Genomic DNA, 20,416 nt, shown 5'->3' on the forward strand with positions numbered 1-20,416 from the left:
TTCTTTGTTATATAGATCCCGCTCTCTTACTCGTTTTGCTGCTATTCACATACTCACCTGCCTTCCTTCACTCAATTCTTCCCGCCCTCGTTTACCCATGTCACACACCATTTGCCTTTACATTGGTGACCCTCCACACCCCATTCCTCACACACTTGCCTCCCTTCTCTGCCTTTCTGCTGCCCTTCCTCACTCATCATTTCTCCCTGAATCTTTAGACCTCCATTATTCCCCATTCTCCTTGCACTCCTGAACCCCATGCTCTCTATTTCCTCTCCGTTTAATCCTCCTTATCCTGCATTCCCCTCACTCTTGATCCTCAATAACTATTGCCCCATTATCCTGCCCTTGTTCATTCTCTGTTTCCATGCACCCTTTAACCCTCACCTGGCTCCCCTCAATCACCTGATCTCCTGCATTCCCTCACTTTCAATCACTCCCTCACGCTTCTGCCCTCCTACATTCTCCAGTCTCCTGTCCCATCAGTGTCCATGTCATCTGCTCCTTCTCTACTTGTCTCCCTCACTATTCTACCCCGATTTCCTCCCCATTTCCATTCACTGCCCTGTAAAGGGCCCTGTGGAGCTGGAGGAGATATGGGGGCGGTGGAATGGAGTTAAGGGACTTTCAAGCTCCACAAGCATCACCCACAAAAAGGCTAACCCCCGGTTTGTTTGAGATTGAAAGGTGAACTCCTTTAAGTCTGTGGTATACAATGACATTTCCAACATTAGGTTCAGGCTTGATAATTCAATGTTAGCACCACTGACAGCAAAACCTGGCGAGGAGGCCCAGCTGTCTCTAGCTAGAGTCAGACCCCAAACAAAGAAAAATAAAAAACACAACTTTAAAAAAAAGGCAGCATTTGTCCGTAAATCAGCATTGTGCAATTCTGCCCACTCTAGGCTCCGCCTCCATGACCAGCCCACCTGGGGCCCTCCGTCATTGTTGCCTACGGGCCCGTTGCCTCATCTGCCACCGACCCTGAGAGAAGGGCACTCATTATTCCCGCACAGTGTGATATTGAGGTGTCTTTTGGGCAAAAGAGGGGTGGTGTGGCGGGAGAGGGAGATCAAGAGAGAAGGGGGCAGATGGAGAGAGAGAAGAGAGGGGCAGACAGACTGAGAGCAAGAGAGGGAAGGATAGCGAGAACCGGATGAAAGGGGGAGGAAGAAAAGGAAAGCTAAGGATGGACGGCGGAGATAGGAGTGAGGCGGGTGGGGTGGAGAGGAGGGAGCAGAGCGCTCTGCCTTGGACAGCACCTCTGCTGCCGGGCTTCCTGCCTCTGCACAGGTCTGCACTCTGGTGCACAGTCCCGCGGCTGGCAGTCAGAAGCTGCCCAACAGGACGCCCCACTTCCCCCCTCTGCCTCCTCCTCCTCCGCCTCTATCAGGCGCATTCCACTTGCACGGGGGCCCAGAGGTCCAGGCAAAGACACCGCAGAACCCTCGCCCCCCATTCTGCCCCCCTCTCCTGGACTTTTGATTCCGCGGCCCCCGAAGCTTTGAAGGCAGTCTGGGGAGAGCCTCGGCAGTCAGACAGTCGGGGTAACGTTCCGGAAGTCATGCAATTTTTATCATTTCGAGAAATGGGGAAAGGCAAAAAAGGAAGAGAGGAGAAGAAGTTCTTTTTGATGGGTTTCTAACACTGAGACTTTATTAGCAAACTTCACAATGGCGGAGGCTTGAGGTGTGGAGGGCACGGGGCATGCCATTGTGTTGTTATTCTTTGGAAGATGAGCATGCGCCATTTAGACTCGTCCTGCGTTACTAAATTATAAAAGACCCCCAGGTCCCCTGTGAAGATGTGCAATGTTGATTGCATTTGAAGATACAGCAGAAAAAAGAGAAATGAAACTTAACAATAATATATATTGACTTAAAACAGCTGAAGCCGAACCAAAGGTATGCAGAAGTGCCCGGCTTTGTGGGTGGAAGCGGGCATCGTGGAAGCAACCTCAGCACGTGTTGTGCACACACCTGTCGCCATGTTGAAAGTTAAACTCAGGGGTCAAGTCCTAAAACTTAAAGTGGGGGACTCGTCAACAAATGCAATGGGATGTGACGCCGCCAGAAATTACCTTATCAAGTTGAAATGTGCACATTTCATCAAATTGGCTTTGCATAACCACCCAACTTGCACAGGACGAATGGCATTTGCCTTTCATAAAATCAACACACACACAAAACCAAGACAAGATATTTTCTAGTGTTTTTGAAAACGTTAAAAGGTGTGCATGTTTTAAACTCAAAGAACCAATGCAAATGTTTTCCCTGGGACTTGCAGTACCAAAATAAGACATTTCACCTTTAGTTTGTTATTTTTCATCAGGTAACATAGTGCAGTGGTGAAGTGTCCTGACTACAAACCTGATGACTGTGGTTCAATCCCTGTGGTCGCCTTTAATGCACAAATTCAAAGAGGGCATTCAATGTTTCTCATTTTAGCTGAGTCGGGACTGAGTCCACCCACTCCCGGCGTGTACCTTCGACTTGAGCTCTGGTTAAACTGCAGCAGAGTGTCTGAATAACCTTGCAGCACAGTTTGAAGACGAAGTTCCAAGGGTGCTTACAGCTTGAATTGCTGCACATTTCCTGATAAACAGGCGGGTTGTAGTCACAGCTGCAGATGCGGCAGACTGTGTAGACACAACTGCATGTAAACTCCCTCGGGAGATGTCAGCTATTGCTGCAGTGGGTGTTATGGTGCTGTGAATGCACCAGGTGTGTGGGATTGAAAGCAAGCCTGCAGCAGTTTATGTAGATACACTTGCAGCATCATTTGAAGATCAATTTCCAGGAGCGCTTGCAGTCAGAACTGCAGCACATTTGAGAGAAGATAGCAAGTATAACCTTTTAGTTAAAACTGCAGCAGAATGATACTGCCAGGGAGCTTGTAGTTAGAACTTCAGCATTTTTAAGATGAACTGAAAGGAGGCAAGGTTTTAGGTAAAACTGCATCCGAATGTGTCGATTTACTTGCAACATGGCCTGGGCATAGAAATAATGTAGTGGAAAAGGCCGCAGCTTGTGTTATATACTGCCAATTTGTATTTAAAATTGCAGCCGTTTTGTAAAGAGTTTTGGGGTGGAATGTGTACATTACTTCAATTAAAACTGCATCAGCTTTTACAATGTGAAATACAGTAGATGTGACGAATCAACTTCCGGGGCACCTGTGGTCCAGGGATGCATATCGGTTTCTAAACCATCAATCAGCCCCACACCACTAGTACACCAGAAGGGATCCGAACAGATTGGAAACACAAGCAAATTATAAACCTTCTTGTCCAATTTTGGTAACGTGGACGGAACGGCAGGTTTATCACTGCACGGTCGCGGATCGTTGGTTAGTTGCAACACAGCAAAAATACAATAATTAGCCAATGATAAAAAAGGACTGTCCAGACAAGGTTGTATACAAATATCTACCTTAGTATTATCACAACAAACAGTTCTGGCACACTACAAAATGCAACCCACCCTGTAAAGGAATGCAGAGGACAGGCAGTTTCAAGAAGGAAAAGGGATGTACCCTGGATACTGACAGGAGGGTAGTCGCTAAAGTGATGAATCGCAATAGTCCAAGGATACTTGATTTCAACACAAAGGGAGCAATGGGTCATAAAATGTCACCAGGGGTCTTCGGAGAAGGACCAGAGGAACAGAACCATAACTAACTGCAATTTCATCCTCAAAATCATGGATAAGATCGCCACCATGCAACTCCAGACACATGTAGAGGAATCAAACTCCCTCCACCCACAACAGTCCGGTTTCCACCCTGCCCACAGTACCGAGACAGCTATGTTAGATCTTCAGACCAAAATGCTCGGTATTATTGACAAGGGTAAGACAGGCCTTCTCATCCTACTTGACCTCAGCTCCGCATTCGACCTCCTTGACCACAACTTACTCCAGAATGCTCTAAAAAAGTCCACCAACTGCTCTGACGAAGCCATCAGCTGGATAATGTCATTTTTAAAAAACAGAATATCCAGGGTGCACTGGGGGGACAAGTTCTCCTTGGAAAAAGAAATCCTTTGTGGAGTTCCCCAAGGGGCCAGCATGTCACCACTGCTGTTTAATCTCTACTTGAGTTACCTATGCCTCGTTCTCGACCATATCAACACCTACTTCACTAACTACGCTGATGATACGCAGCTTGTATTTGAACTAAGTGGCAATTATCAGAAAGACAGCGAGCAACTTACCACGATATATAACCACGTGGAGCAATGGATGGACTCCAATTGGATGTGCCTTAACGGGAAAAAAACAGAGCTCATGATTTTCGGTTCAACCTCTGCCCGTGCTAAGTTATCCCCTTCCTACACATCCTTTCAGATCAAAGATACACCCGTATCGGTCTTGAGCAAAGTTAAAACCCTCGGTATGCTGCTGGAAGCATCTTTGGGGGCTGATGCCCAAGCACAATACATAAAAAAAACGGTGCCTACCATCTACGACTGATAAAAGCCATCAGACCAGACCATTTATATCAGAGGACAACTGCGGGACCATAGCAAGAGCCACCATCCTGTCGCGCCTCGACTATGGGAACGCCTTAGTCCTGGGTGTCTCCAAGCAGTGCCTACAAAGCTACCAAGTTGTACAGAACAACGCTGTAAGAATTATCAAGCTCAAATCCAGAACAGAGCATATCAGCAACTCCAGAAGGGAGCTTCACTGGCTGAAAATTGAAGATAGGGTGCACTTTAAGACCTTAACCATTGTGCATAGATGCATTCACGGAAAGGCAGCAACGTACCTAAAAATGAGGATCAAACCATACGTCCCAAATAGAACACTGAGATCGTCGCAACTCGGCAAAATTGCCATAGCCCCACACAAACTTAAAAGCGGCCTAGGCTGAGCCTTTCTGACCCTAGCTGCCAGTCTCTGGAACAACCTTCCGGACCACCTATGACTAGAACCCAACTACACTCGCTTTCGCAAAATGGTAAAAACCCACATATTCAAATAATCTGCCACCCTTCTAACTCCCATGTTAGAGTAATTTCTTGTGTTCGTCCCGTCCTATCCGTCCCATTACCTGTTTGTTCTGTCTTTTCGTGTTCTTGTTTCGGCGCCCCGAGGCTCGCGAGCTACCGGCGCGATATAAATATTAAAATAAATAAATAAAATAAATAAATGTACCTTAAGTTTGTAGAAGTTCTTGGTGCTCAACAGCATCAAGTTGGTTTCAGGGCACTTTGCAGCTCCTGCAACAGAGTTCAAGAAGGGAGACAGATGTTGGTAACAGGCGGCAGGCAGTTCGGCAAGCGAGCCTGGAAGGATGGCTGCAGGCTGGCCTACACGACAGTTCGAGGTCAGGAATCATCGTCTCAGTGCTGGTTTGCTGGTCTGAAGTACTGGTCGAGGAGTCTTGGACGACTTTAGCGACTGCGGCGTGACAACAGTCAGCGGTGCAGTCGGTTGCAGCTCGAGGGGATCAACTGCATCGAAAATGTCCTTCTAGGCGGATGCTGGTTGATGCTTGTCGATGCACTCCTCCTAGCTTCTTCACTGGGCTTGTGTCATACTTTAAGGCAGACGGCCCAAAGCTGAGGAGAGTGTTGCAGGCAACAACCTTTTCCTTGGTTTGGTTCAGAAACTCTCTGCCACTTCCCACCTAAGAAGCTTGCTTGCAGAGTCTTGCAGGGCACACTCTGTGCTGGCTGGGTACCGGTTCTAGAGCTGATGGAGGGTCCTCTGGATTCAATATTTCCCTCTGTTCCCTCTGAGATGTTTAGGGGAGGGATCGTGCTTCCTTCTTTGGAATTCCAGGCCTTCCTTCACTGGCAGAAGCTGTAAGGAAGACTGTACCTTTAGCCAGGGCCACAATTAGTTCTTGTTACTCCTTGCAAGGTCTTCATATGATCTGCCCAAAAGAGGGGCTGGACCCTCTTTTAAAGCCAAATGAGCAGAGTGATTGGTGTAGGCTAAGCCTACCTTAAAGGACCAATCCTGGGTCCCCACCAACAATCTCCTGTATGCATGAACTCATAACCAGAGTGCTTTGTCGTGGAAAAGGTAAAGGGGTGAAAACATGTAATACTAAGTCCCACCCATCTTCCTGTCTGTTGTGGATCAAAGGGTCTCTCTGGTTAATTGAGCTCTCTGTGGTTCCTGATTAAAGTGGCAGGTCTCCCTTGAAGCTGCGGGGAGACCAGACTTTCGGTTGCCACCAAACCACATACTCGTACCTTCTCAATGGGGTCCCCTTATGGGGAAGACTACTGTAAACAGCTGTCCCAGACATGACAGGTCACTGCCCTTGATACTGAGAGGTGGGAGCTGGCTTCAGATGGACACAGTGCATATCAAGGTGTGTTGGGGTTTTCCTGTCTTTTGTTAACCTCTGCAGCCAGGCCCCATGTGGGCCTGTTTGAAGTATACTCTATCAGTATGTTAATTGCTGCCGCCATCTGCAGAGGTTAAACAAACGGACAGGGCAGTTCCATGGAGCATTTGATAGTTGATTAGGCTGCCCATGGCAGGGGAAGGTTTTGGCCCTTCCCCTTCTGAGATGCATCATGTACTCCACCTGTGAGATCCCAACTAAATATGACAGGGAGGACTGTGCCTGTAGGGTGTGTCCACCCAGAGTACACAGGTCTATGTGTATGTCATGGGGTGAGCATTGAAAAATGTGTGTGGATTATCCCCACACATTTTCCAGAGGCTGATCTATCATCATTCAATTTCATTTAAAATTCAAAAAAGCCTGGGAGAGCTCACACCAACCATGTAGATGGTGGAATTCCTCACAGTAGAGTTTGCAGCAGAGTTTGCTGGTCACATCATAGTAAATGCTACAGGAAAGGAGGAAGCAATCATTAGCAATAAACCTGCACTCGAGATTGTGAGCATGCCTTTTACAGCATTTGTCAACATAAATTCAGCAGATTTTGGCAAATGAAAACCCATCAGAGATGCCATAGATATAACTGGAGAAGAGTTTGTAATTAAAATTGTAGCAGGCTTTGTAGACAAAAATGAAGTGAGGTATGGAGCTAAAACTGCAGCAACGTGTAGCTAAAATAGCTATGGAGGAAGGTGCAGCAGGGATGCTGGCTTAAGTTACAGCAACGTCTCCATAAAAGTTTACTAAAGTGAACCTGCAGCAAAGTTTGAAAAGAAGTCAGAAGCATTGATTGCAGATAAACCTGCAGCAAAGCTTGAAACAGAAACTAAAGCGGAGACTTGAGGTACACATGCAGTAGAGCTTGGCAATACTGAAGTAATTACTGCAGGTAAACCTGCTGCAAAGCTTGAAATGAAACCTGAAGCAGAGACTTGAGGTAAACGTGCTGTCAAGCTTGGCAATGCTGAAGTAATTATTGAAGGTAAATCTGCTGCAAAGCCTGAAATGAAACCTGAAGCAGAGGCTAAACTTGGAAAGATTTAGGCAAAGGGTGCGGGTAAACCTGTGACAATCCTTGAAATGAAAACTGAGGCAGATAATTCAGGTAAATCTGCAGTAAAGCTTGGCCATACAGAAGTAAGTACTGCAGGTAAACCTGCAGCAAAGCTTGAAATGAAACCTGAAGCAGCGACTAAACCTGGAAAGATTAAGGAAAGATTGCAGGTAAACCTGTAGCAGTGCTTGAAATGAAAACTAAAGCAGTGACTTAAGGCAACCCTTCAATAAAGTGCTGGTAAACCTGCAGGAAAGCATGGAAACCTAACCAGTGACTTCAGGGAAACCAGCAGTAAAGTGCAAGTAAACCTGCAGCAAAGTGTGAAACAAAAGCTGAAGCTGAGACTTGAGGTAAACGTGCAGTCAAGCTTGGCAATGCTGAAGTAATTATTGCAGATAAACCTGCTGCACAGCTTGAAATGAAACCTGAAGCAGAGACTAAGCTTGGAAAGATTTAAGCAAAGGGTGCGGGTAAAGCTGTGACAGTCCTTGAAATGAAAACTGAGGCAGATAATTCAGGTAAACCTGCAATAAAGCTTGGCAATACTGAAGTAAGTACTGCAGGTAAACCTGCAGCAAAGCTTGTAATGAAACCTAAAGCAGTGATTAAACGTGGAAAGATTTATGGAAAGATTGCAGGTAAACCTGCAGCAGTGCTTGAAATGAAAACCTAACCAGTGACTTCCGGGAAACCAGCAGTAAAGGGCTGATAAACCTGTGGCAAAGCTTGAAAACTGAAAACTGAAGCAGTAGTTTAGAAAGACTTAAGACAGGGCTGTGGTAAACATGCAGCAACGCTGGAACTGAAAACTGAAGCACAGGGTGCAGGTAAACCAGCAGTAAAGCCTGCTTTGAAAACGGGAGAAGAGAGACTGTGGGTAAACCATCAGTAAAGCTTGATATGAAAACTGGAGGAGAGAGACTGCAGGTAAGCCAGCATTAACGCTTGATATGAAAACTGGAGGAATGAGACTGCAGGTAAACCAGCATTAAAGCTTGATATGAAAACTGGAGAAATGAGACTGTGGGTAAACCAGGAGTAAAGCTTGAAATGAAAACTGGAGGAGAGAGACTGCAGGTAAACCAGCATTAAAGCTTGATATGAAAACTGGGGGAATGAGACTGCAGGTAAACCAGCATTAAAGCTTGATATGAAAACTGGAGGAGTGAGACTGCAGGTAAACCAGCCTTAAAGCTTGATATGAAAACTGGAGGAATGAGACTGCAGGTAAACCAGCATTAAAACTTGATATGAAAACTGGCGGAGTGAGACTGCAGGTAAACCAGCCTTAAAACTTGATATGAAAACTGGAGGAATGAGACTGCAGGTAAACCAGCATTAAAGCTTGATATGAAAACTGGAGGAGTGAGACTGCAGGTAAACCAGCCTTAAAGCTTGATATGAAAACTGAAGCAGGGACTACAGGTAAACCTGCAGCAAAGTTTGAATTGAAAACTGAGGCAGAGAGAGCAGGGACACATATGGCGGTAGGTTTCATTACATGTGTTTGTTCTGAGTTTAAGCATGCGATCTATTCAGTACCATGGACAGGGGACACAGAAACACATCTGCGCCACCCCCAAACCTGACTAGTGTTCAGTAGACTAGGCATCACGCTGTTTTATGACCCGTTTAAAGTGCAGTGTACAGCCACGTGCAGCGACTAAAACGGGAAACGCGTTTTGAATAAGTAGCGGGATCACTTGGACGCTGTTACCGTGGCAGCTCAAACTGCAGCGGTGAACTGTTAACGTGGTCCCACTTTCCCGCAGAAGAGTGAGATCTGCCGGGATGGTAAAAAAAAAACATTACGTGGCCAGCGCGCCTCGTTTGGAGATCTGCGTGACTGTTGTAGGCCCCAGCTTCGAATCCAAGCAAGCTGACTCGGTTTTTTCTCACAGGTCGAGATTGAAAAAAATGCGCTTTGATGACTAACAGTGACAACTGCTATTAACAGCGCCGCAGGGGAGCCTGGCTGTGTTATACATATTACGAGTCGCCTGCCTGGTTCCCATGAGAAGGGAAGGCAGAGAGTTGAGCAGAAACGGCCGACCCTGGGCCCTGGTGCAGTTTTCCAGTTGAGCATGCTCAGTTAGCGCTTCGCTAGGAGCGTCCCTGTGTTTATGCATTCCAGGCTATGCAGTGAGGGTCCTTAGACTACCCATAGCATTACATATAATACATGTTTAAGAAGCCCCTGTGCGTAGATTAGATTGCCGCAGTCACAGCAGCGTGTGGATATAGCTATGGTCTCTTGCATGACACTTAAGAGCTACACATGCTGTGTGATCAGAAAGTGGTGGGGTGGATAAAGCAGAATGCAGTGGATAACAATGGCTACAAGCAGGAGATGATACCATGCCGCTTTCTTTCACTCTTGATAGTACAGTTGTAAAATTTAGTTTTTTTTAAAGGTTTACCTTTCTTTGTATGCTGGTAAAAGTAGGCTCCCATTCTATGGGGCAGAATTAAAGTGGCAATTAACGACAATCATACTTTTTTTGTTTAACATGGTACTATAATGATTTATATGTTATCAAGATGGTTTATTATGTGATTTGTGCACGTTTGAAATAGCCTCTATCAAATGCAGTGTTATTTTAGCCCTGTTTTTTTTAAAATGTGCGCAAGCCTATCACTTACCTGCCATGACTCCACCCTTGCCCATGCCCCCATTTCTTTGGCTGCTTCCTCCCCAGCATGGACCCATCCCCTAGTGATGTTTTGCGATTTCCAGCCCTGGCTACAGAACGGTGCCCAACCTGCACGCCACAGGCCTGACTCCCGCCTGAGACACCTCAGACTTTCATACCTACGAGGTCGACACATTGAACATTTCTAAATTGGATAATAGTAACCCCTGTCATTTAAAGAGCTGTGAAGCCGCAAGAGATGGGCACAAAGCAGTACATAATAAAACGATGGCTATTGTTTACAATATATTTAGATGTATGTATGCTTTTATTAGTTTAGTTATGCAGAACTTCATTAATTTATCTCTTTCCTGGCAAAGCTGGGCTCCAGTACTACCCATTCATAATGTATGCAAAGCAATGCAGAGTTGCGCATAGAAGCCCAGAAGAGATACTTCTGAGCGCTGTTCCCAAGAAACAGAGAAGGAGGCGGGTGCTGTCACATGGCCCACTGGTGCTAGCAGAGTTTTGCGCGGGGGCACTGTGTCTCGGGGGAATTGAAGGAGTTGAGAAAGCCGCCCCTGAGTACCAAGAGTCCCTGGAAGTCACGTGGGCATGTGACTGACTGGCGAGTGAACCATGCTGCAGCAGCCACGCATTCATTGCGTAATTTTTCACGCTGGAAAAGCAAAGCAGGAAGGAGAGAACTCCACGAGGAAGGCTGCCTACGACGTCAGCGTGCGACCCCGGGTGTCGAGCCTACTCGGTGGCCCCGTATTGCACATTTTCGGCAAACCCAGCCCTTTTCCTACGGGGACAGTTGGAAATACCACATAAAACAGGCCCATGGTTCAGAGGCCTGCCGGGGAGTCTCCAGGGTTCTAACACTATTTTAACCGCAGAAACCACTGAGGTGACAACCTGGTCACTCTGAACGAAGGGTTCCACCTCTTCTCACAAAAATAAATGCTCATTCAATCTAAATTCAATAGATTACTTTAGAACTCTCTGAACGAAATACAAATGCAATGGATTTATTGTGTTGAAGAAAAAGACTTGTTCATATTATTTGCATATGTCCTCAACTTCATACGTTTTGGGCAATAAATGCCAAATTCAAAAACTTACAAAAAATGACACCATTCATTTCCATAAAGATGCACATGAAAAATACATTCAATTCACGAAAAAACATCAATAAGCTTCAACATGACCCAGGAACAATCCTGTGTTGATCTGACAATCTTTCCATCATATTGCTCTGAATACAATTGGTCAACACGTAACACAACGCGTTTCGGGGTCCTATGTCCCCTTCTTCAGGTGTGGATGTTACTGTTTATTTTCCTTTCTGTTAAAGAAAAAATACATGAATCGATAACTCCATGTCATATTTCTCATGCTTGGTACTTGCCTCTGATTGCACTACCACTAGTTTGAGGCCTTGTGCGAGCTCAGCGTGCTTGTTTAATGTTCAAAGCGTCTCTCCTCCTGTCGGCTGGTTTCTCCCTGTGATGAGCTATACCAGTCCAGTCGGGACCCCTAGTTTCCTCACATTTCTGCACCCTACTTTTGCCCTTCACTGAAGACCTGGGCATGTAGGTTTTCCGCAGTCCTCACATAGTTCTTTTCAAGTTGGTGTGGGTCCTCCAGACAGTTGCGCCCACAACATCACAACTGAGAGGCAGGTTGTGAGCTCGGGATGAAAGTCGTGTGAAAAGCTGACATTCTACTCACCAGTTTCCTGCACCACCATTCGGAGGTGGGAGGAAGGGTAGCAGGAGAGGTGTCATGCTTTCCAGAAGCAAAAGCTGCCAACATCCCTCGAATAAGGGGCAGCGTGCGCAGCAGTATCTCTGTGAGCATTTCTTAAAAGACTGCCACTTTTCTGATTTACAAAAGTGGCCTTAATACGTCTTCAGTAAATTAGAAAAGTGGTGCTGCAGTCTGGAAATGAAGGGGAAACGTGCAATAGATGTTAACAGCACCTCACAGGGGCTATATTTCAACTCTTTTTTCTGACATACAAAAGCAGGGCACTGCCAGGAGTACCCCCTGTGCCTGATGGTTACCAGGGCCATTATCAGGCCATAAATCAGGCACATGCAAAATGTGAGGCATTCACCGCATTCTTTATTTTTCCAGACTATGGTGCTTTTAACAAATGTGTTGTTCCTGCTTGAAACAACACATTTCTATTTTTACACTGACCTCTGATTCGGCCACTCCGTTGACTCGGCAATTCAGTTGAAACTCTACTGCACCTGGAAAGAACACCCTTTCAACACGTAGCAGGCCTTAAAGCTGCTTGCCCCCCCGAAAATGCAATTTTAAAAGCAGTGCAGGAAAATGGTTTCACATCTCTCCAGTGCGAATATGTCTCACTTTTAGTTTGATATATTAGGTGAAGCTTAAGCACCACCGCTAAGCCAAAACGATTGCATTGTATAACAGATCAGTGGGAGTTGGCATGTTGGAGGGACACACCGCTTGTGCTTGCTGTTTCGTTATGTGCCCACTCACTGACTGCCCCTGGCCACTGAGAGCATGATTGACCAATCTCTGGAAAGTGGCAGGGGCATTCTTCAACCCAAAAGGCAGGACCCTAAACTGGTAGAGTCCCTCTGGTGTTCAGAACGCTGTCTTTTCCTTGGCATGGTCCGTCAGAGCTATTTGCCAATAGCCTGAGGTGAGCTCAAAGGTGCTCACAAATTTGGCAGCACCTATGGTGTCCACGAGCTCATCAGCCCGGGGCAATGGGTGCGTGTCAGTCTTGGTGACGGCATTGACTCCTCGGTAGTCCACACAGAACCTCCAATCCTTGTTACCTGCCTGGGAACTTGCCTTGGGGACAAGGACCACGGGACTGGACCAGGGACTGGTTGAGGGTTCAATAACACCCAGATCCAACATCTTGGCGACCTCAGCCTGGATGTGGTTCTTAACAGTATCTGACATACGGTAGCTCCTGCTCTTGACAGGCACGCTGTCACCAGTGTCAATCTCGTGCTTACACCACAGTGTAAGGCCTGGCGTCAGCGAAAACAGAGAGGCATACTGCTGGAGCACAGTCCTGCAGGCCCTCTGCTGCTCTGTTGTCAAATCTGGAGAGAGATGCACTCCCTCCACTGAGCCATCCTGAGGGTTGCTATACAACAAATCAGGAAGGGGCTCACTCTCATCCTCTTCTTGCTCTGAAGCCAGCAAGAGACATGAGACTTAGGCTCGCCTGTGGAAAGGCTTGAGCCTATTAACATGGAATACCTGAGGGGCTACCCCTGGGATTCCCATGTCAACCAGATAATTGACTTCGCCCATCTTGGAGATTATCCTGAAGGGTCCAGTCCATTTATCTGCCAATGCCCGCGGCTTGGTAGGCTCCATCACGAGGACCCACTGTCCCAGAGTCCAATCCACTTGCGATGATTTAAGGTCATGCCAGTATTTGTTCAATTCCTGGCTGGCCTTGAGATTCGCTGTTGCCTGACCCATCATCTGTGTCATCCTCCGTCTGAGGCCTAACACATAGTCCCCCACTCGCTTGGGGGGACCTGGAGGGGTGGCTTCCAAACCTTCTCTGATCAAGGCAAGGGGCCCCCTCACGGGATGTCCAAAGAGTAACTCAAAGGGTCTGAAACCAACACCCTCTTGAGGTACCTCTCTGTAAGCAAACAGCAGGCATGACAGGAGGAGATCCCATTTCCTCCGTAGGGGCTCTTCCAATGGACCTATCATGCCCTTGAGAGTTTTATTAAATCTCTCAACCAGACCATTGGTCTGGGGATGGTAAGAGGTGGAGAACTTATAGGTTACTCCGCACTCTTTCCACATGGTCTTCATGTAACTAGACATGAAGTTGGATCCTCTGTCAGAGACAACCTCCTTGGGGAATCCAACACGGGTGAAAATGCCCAGGAGAGCCCTGGCAACCACCTTGGCCATTACAGTCCGAAGGGGTATAGCCTGAGGGTACCTGGTGGCATGATCTACCAAAACCAGGATGAACCGATGTCCACCTGAAGTGGGAGGGTCCAGGGGACCGACAATGTCGATGCCCACCCTCTCAAATGGTGTGCCAACCACTGGCAATGGCTGCAGTGGGGCAATGACACTGCCTCCAGTCTTGCCAGACAACTGACAAGTTGGGCAGGTCCTGCAGTGGTACTCCACTTCTACTCCCATCCGAGGCCAGTATAAATGGGCAGAGAGCTTAGTCTTCTTGGTACCAAGATGACCAGCCAAGGGCACCTCATGCGCCAACTGCAGTAGGAAGGGCCTGTAGACCTGGGGTACCACAAACCTCTTGAGGGCACCCAGTTCAGACTTAGTGGGCTCACTAACAAGGAGCTCACCCTCCCAATAAATCCGTAATGTCCTAGGCACTTCTCCTTGTGCCTGGGACAGGGCCTGTTTCCTCAGACCCTTGAGAGAGTGACACTCTCTCTGTCCTTTACAGAAGTCTGCCCGGGAGGGTCCCCCTTCAGCTAACAAGCATTGAAGATCGGGATGATCCTCCGGGTTGAGAACCTCTCCCACAGGAGAGTCTTCTAGCTCTTCTCCCACAGGAGTTGAGACGGGATATATCACTGGACCCAGCCCGTCCGGAGCATGGATCAGCAGGAAGAGAAGGAGCTCCCTCCGCAGAGGTGGCCTTCTTGCTCTTCCTTCGTGTTGCTTAGGCCGCGCCTTTGGCTCGGGTACCTGACTCACAGCCAAACCCAGGGTCACCTGTGACCTTGTGACCGCAGCAGCAGTCATGGGAAGACCATCCGAGATCAATCCCAGCTCTACTAGATCATTACCTAACAGAATGTTAGCAGGGACATTGTCCTAAACCAGGACAGGAAGCTTTGCTGTCTTGTCTCCAATTACGAGTGTGACTAAGGCTACAGGCGATAATTTGGGAGGCCTACCAGCTAACCTGGTGGTTCTCGGAGGAGCATCTACATGGTCCTCTGGCTTGAGCAGGGTCCTGCCCACCACTGTCATGCTTGCCCCAGTGTCTCTCAAACCAGTAGAAGGCTGGCCATTCAGGAGGACACTTCTCAAAAATCTACGAGTGTTCTGTGGGATAGTCGCCAGTACTTCTGCATACTGGTCCCAGGCCCCAAGGGACACTAAGGAAATCTCTACTGGAGCACCAAATGTGATCCCGGTAGAGGAGGGGAGAACAGTGGCCTCCACCTCAGACATGGGGTAAGGGTAGGTCAGGCTGACAGCCTGTACTCCAAGTGCCTTACCTTTACACTTGGAGTCACCCCTCTTGTGATCCAGAGCCCCACAATCCCAACAAGTGCTGGGAGTGCGGGGTACGGTACTGGAAACACTGGGAGACTGCTTTGCAGCAGGTGGACCACTACTCTTATTCCCACCCACAGATGACTTATCCCACTAGATTTTTGGGTCTTCGGAGAGGAAGGTTTAGGTTTACCAGACTGTGACTGCTTTTGGGACTCCTCAGCTTTCTAAGAGGCCCCCTTTTCTTTGTCCTTGTCCCTCCCACTGGAGTCCTTAGGGGACACCCGGTGGGAGACCCACTTGTCAGCCAGCCTAGCCAGCTTAAAGGGATCCAAAATGTTCTGGTCAGCAACATACTGACGCAGCTCCGGTGAACAGGCTTCAGAAAAATGCTCAAAACACAACAGGTGGGTTAATTCAAAAGAAGTTTTCACCTTGTAACCATCAATCCACCCCATCATGTTCATGTGCGCAGCACTCACCCAGTCAACCCAAGACACATTCTCTCTTTTCTTAAAATCCCTGAACCTTTTAAGGTATTGGGTAGGTGTCTTGCCAAACTTGGCAATCAAAGCAGACTTCATACACTCATACTGACCCCTTTCTTCCACACTCAGCTTCAGAATACAGTCATGCCCAGTCTGAGGCACTCTGCTTAACAAACACTTAGCCCAATCTCTTTTGTCAACATCGTGAATTGCACAAGCCATTTCAAACGCTTCAATCCATTGGAGGATATCAGAACCCTCCACAAACACACCAACCAAATCTTTCATAAATTTAGTTGCTGGGGACCTGACACTCTCACTGGTTTTCGCTGAAGTCTCCACTCTAGCTTTCTCTAGCTGGATTCTCTGACATTCAGTGTCCTGGTTCTTGAGTTCAAGGTCCTTATTTTTGAGCTCCACTTGTTGAGCCAACTCCTCCTTCTTAAGCTCAGCATCTATTTCCAACTTGCGATATTCAAAGGCCAATTTCATCCTTAATAACTCAAGCTCCAAGGAATTGCTGGGGTTCGGAACAGAGGCAGCAGGAATGGTGGCATTCCCAGAAACAGATTCAGTAGAACCCCCAGGGACAGAGTCCTCATTGGTTGAATTCCCCCCCTCATCAAGAGTTTCACCATCAGTCTGGTAGTCCACCAGGGCAGCTATCAGCTCAGCCCTAGACTTATCCACAAACTCCCTGGCTTCACAAGCATTCTGGAGAGCCTCTAAGCTCATCCTAGTCAATTTACCATTTGCAATAGACTCCATCGCTTGTAATGCAGTTATTTCGTACACAACCAAACCTTAATTTAATAAAGTGAAGATATTTTGTAAGTGGCACGGTTATACACTGATTCTTAAAACCATAAGCATCCCACCCTTGCCACCAGTGTTAAGACTGGAGGGGGGTGTCTGTACTTCTGCTCTCTATATGGTAGAGGAGAGGCACAGAAGACCCCAGCCAAGATTCTCTATTACGGTAGCAATGGACGAGCAATCAAGGCTTAGCTTCTCAGGAGGTGATACAGGCTGGTTCTTAAGTACAGTGTAGTCCCCGAACCCCCACAAAGGAATGTCCACACACTGTATTACTGAAAACACAGCCTTTATATAATTAATATTCAAAGGTATGTACACGATCACAATAACGCACTTTGTACTCGGAAATCAGCAATGATAAATATATACAATTCTAAAGTGGTACCACCAATGTTATCAAATCTCATTAAAGTGCATCAACTCTACGGTTAAAATGTCACACATATCAATAACGAGGAAACCAGCAATAGAGATAGGAAAGAACGCAAGATGGTTGAAACAATAGGCAGAATCCGGGCCCCTACCACTAGGCACAGTTCTGTGTGGAGATCCCCCCACCTGGGCAACCTGTAAAATAAAGATATATAGCACAAGCCCAGTCCATATATTGTTCACTAGTCTTATTTCCTCCTATTAAGGTTTACCCCCCCCCCAATGTACCTGGTGGAGTAGAGTTCTTCGAAGACGCGTCGAAGGATCCTTCTTGAGTGACTCCCTTTAAAGCAGGAGCCATGGATCGTCGAGAGGCGTCGAAGATGGTGAACTTGTCGTCGACGGCGGTGATGAGAAGTTCAAGGGTGCCGAGACTCCGATGTCGATCCAGGCGGTGCTCGTCAGCGACGTCCTGCGAGGATGAGGTGTGCGGCGCACCTCGGCGATGGATTGTTCGGGAGCACAAAGAGTTTCAGAAGAACTGTGGCCCCACAAGGGCGTCGAGTCGTCGAAGTCTTTGTGGCCTTCAGGTGGTGGGAAACCCACCGGCGGATTCTCCTCGGCGCGTTGGTCATCATCGACTTTCTCCGGCGGGACAAAGCGGTCGACGTTGCGGACAAGGGAGTCCTTGCATTCAAATGTTCTTAGGCAAAGGAGCGGGTGGCTCCGGTTGTCGGCGGCACGGCGTCAACCGGTCCCCACGGCTGGGCAACACAACTTCGATGGGCCTCCAGCGGTTACACAAACCTGCGAACCCTGGTCGACGGCAATAGACTTCGACAGCGGCGAAGTCCGGGTGCTTTACTTCATTCTCCTCAGCGTCTCGGGTCGGCAGCCTTTCGAGGGTCTGACTTCCAGGGAGCTTCGGCGAAGGTTAGCGGTGCTCGATGGTCCCTCAGAGCACGGCAAGAGGGCGCCTTACTAGGTCCTCTCTTGGATCAGTCTTCGACAGATTCGGCAGCTTTCAGATCGGTCGAAGCAAATGCAACAGCAAGTCCTCTTCTTCCAGCTGGGCGTCGAGGATCAGCAGTTCCAGTTTCTCTTAACGTGTAGACACAGCTTCTGAACACTTCTGAACAATTTCCAGTGGTGAGAGGTCCCCAGATATACTATTCTGTCTCTCATCCACACTGCTGGGCCACTCTCAGCAGCCAATCATACAGAAGGGCATTCATGCAGTCAGTCAGCCAATCAGGCACACAGTGCATTCAGGCCATCCTCCTCCCTCTCAGACACTCACAACAAGGAATGTGGATTGGGACAAGTACCCAGCCATTTAACACTACACACTGCATTCGGGCCAGTTTCGGGTAGGGCTGTCTTAGTCTTTGTCTCTCATACCAGAAACCAGACAACCACAACAAGAAGTGCATATTGGTCACACACTCCATTCACCCAGGTCCCACCCACAGGAGGTACCCACAACATACAATCACTGGGAAGGCTCCAGTCAGTCTGGATTGGACTTCACAACAACACCATATATGGAACTTCCACCCAACAGCCAGTCAGGGGGAAGGGACAGAGTCAGGGCTTCCCAGGACTTTGGGAAAACAAGGTAACAGGTAATAGAAAGCAAGAGGCCACAGGGGCCATCTTGTTTTCCATCAGGAATCAACTGATTCCAATGGAAGGGCCGGGGTATCCCAAAATGGAGGATACTCAGCGCACCTGTCAAATTCAGCATGGAGCTGCCACCAGCCCATACCCTGCTCTGCGAGCTACCCACAGGTGCTCAAAAACATACACTAGGAGCACATGGGTGCCGTAAGGGTATCCCACGGGCCTGTTCACCAAACCAAAAGAGAGAGAGCTGCACCGCCAGGAGTCCCACATGAACCTCTGCGTGGAAAATATGACAGAACACACGATAAAAAGGCAGTAAAGGACAAGGATACGGAGGCCCTGTCTCTCCGATGCATTTCCAGCATCACACAGTATGTGTTTCCTGGCATGTGTGTCGTTATAAGAGAGACACGTCCCTCTTCCCCCACTGTATCTTCTAGTACTAGGCGATCTTCATAAAACAGATCCCATTTGTCGGAAGAGCACACAAGCGTGGGATCACATATTTTACAGTATGCATTTTGCGGGGTGCCGTTGTTTTCCCAAAGTAAACTGCAACACACTTTGTGGAGAAGTAAAAAGGGATATGTGTATTACGGGATAGGGGGCATAGGTGGGGTGGGAAAGGTGGTGGCTAGTTTTATGGGGAGTATGGAAGGTGACCCCACTCCACTGTTCAACAAAAAACAAGGGAAAAAAGAAAAAACAAGGTCGTTTTTGTCGAAGTACAACAAGGTATTTTACAACGTAGAACCCATTTGGTATGGTAAACATGTCCCCTTTCTGTTTCCATGATCGCGCAGGTGATTATCACACGCGCCTGGAAGCCCGCCTATTCCAGAGATGACATATGACAAATGATATATGTGAATGGAATTGACCACATATATAGATCTAACGAGTGCCGGACGTGGATGAAACGGGTGACTGACGTGGATGGAACGGCTGACATATGCAGATAGATCGGGTGCCGTAGGTGGATGGATCGGGTGCCGTAGGTGGATGGATCGAGTGCCATAGGTGGATGGATCGGGTGCCATATGTGGATGAAACGGGTGACGTAAGTGGATGAAACGTGTGAAATAGGTGGATGGAAAGGATGAAGTATGAAGATGTTACGGGCGAAATATATGGACGGAGTGCTTAAAAACAACTTAGAATACACGAAACAGAGAGGAGTAAATAGAGCGCATTGAATGCGTGTGGTGGACAGAAGTGCATGCATGGGGCTGACAGGAGTGCATGCATGGGGCTGACAGGAGTGCATGCGTGGGGCAGACAGGAGTGCATGTATGGGGCAGACAGGAGTGCATGCGTGGGGGCAGTCAGGAGTGCTGGCGTGGGGCGGACTGGAGCACGCAGGGCGGACTGGAGTGTGCAGCGCGGACGTGAGTGCATGAGTGCGTCAAGCGGACCGGAGTGTGTGGAGCAGACTGCGATGCATGGAGTTGATAGGAGTGCATGGAACCGACTGGAGCGCATAGATTTGTGTGAGGTATATTGTATGGTTTGGAATGCAGAGAACGTTTGAAAGAGCATATAACCCATCATATCACACCCCACGCTTACTCTCTCCTTTACACCACCACTCAACTAGAACACAGAGATACTATGACACCATTCGGTATAACTGTTCTCATACCAACATCCGCCGCACACTCCCCATCATTCTAAGTAAACACTGCTGGTTACACCCCCCCACAGCCAGGCGTTCGCCTCAGGCCTAACGCAGCCACATTCGGTCTGGATAAATCCTGACAGAACGAACACATTCTCCTGATCTCTCAGCCACCACACCTACCGCTAAGAAGCAG

At 48.0% G+C, this 20,416-nt stretch overlaps 1 protein-coding gene across 1 annotated transcript in view; it reads left to right on the top strand.

Moving 5' to 3' along the window:
• PRR35 (proline rich 35) overlaps positions 1 to 20,416 on the top strand; it is a 165,321-nt gene that overhangs the window by 108,937 nt on the left and 35,968 nt on the right. The window lies entirely within an intron of this gene.

This window comes from Ambystoma mexicanum, chromosome 2q (genome assembly GCF_040938575.1).
Source record: "Ambystoma mexicanum isolate Mex_15411 chromosome 2q, UKY_AmexF1_1, whole genome shotgun sequence".
Lineage (NCBI taxonomy): Eukaryota > Metazoa > Chordata > Amphibia > Caudata > Ambystomatidae > Ambystoma > Ambystoma mexicanum.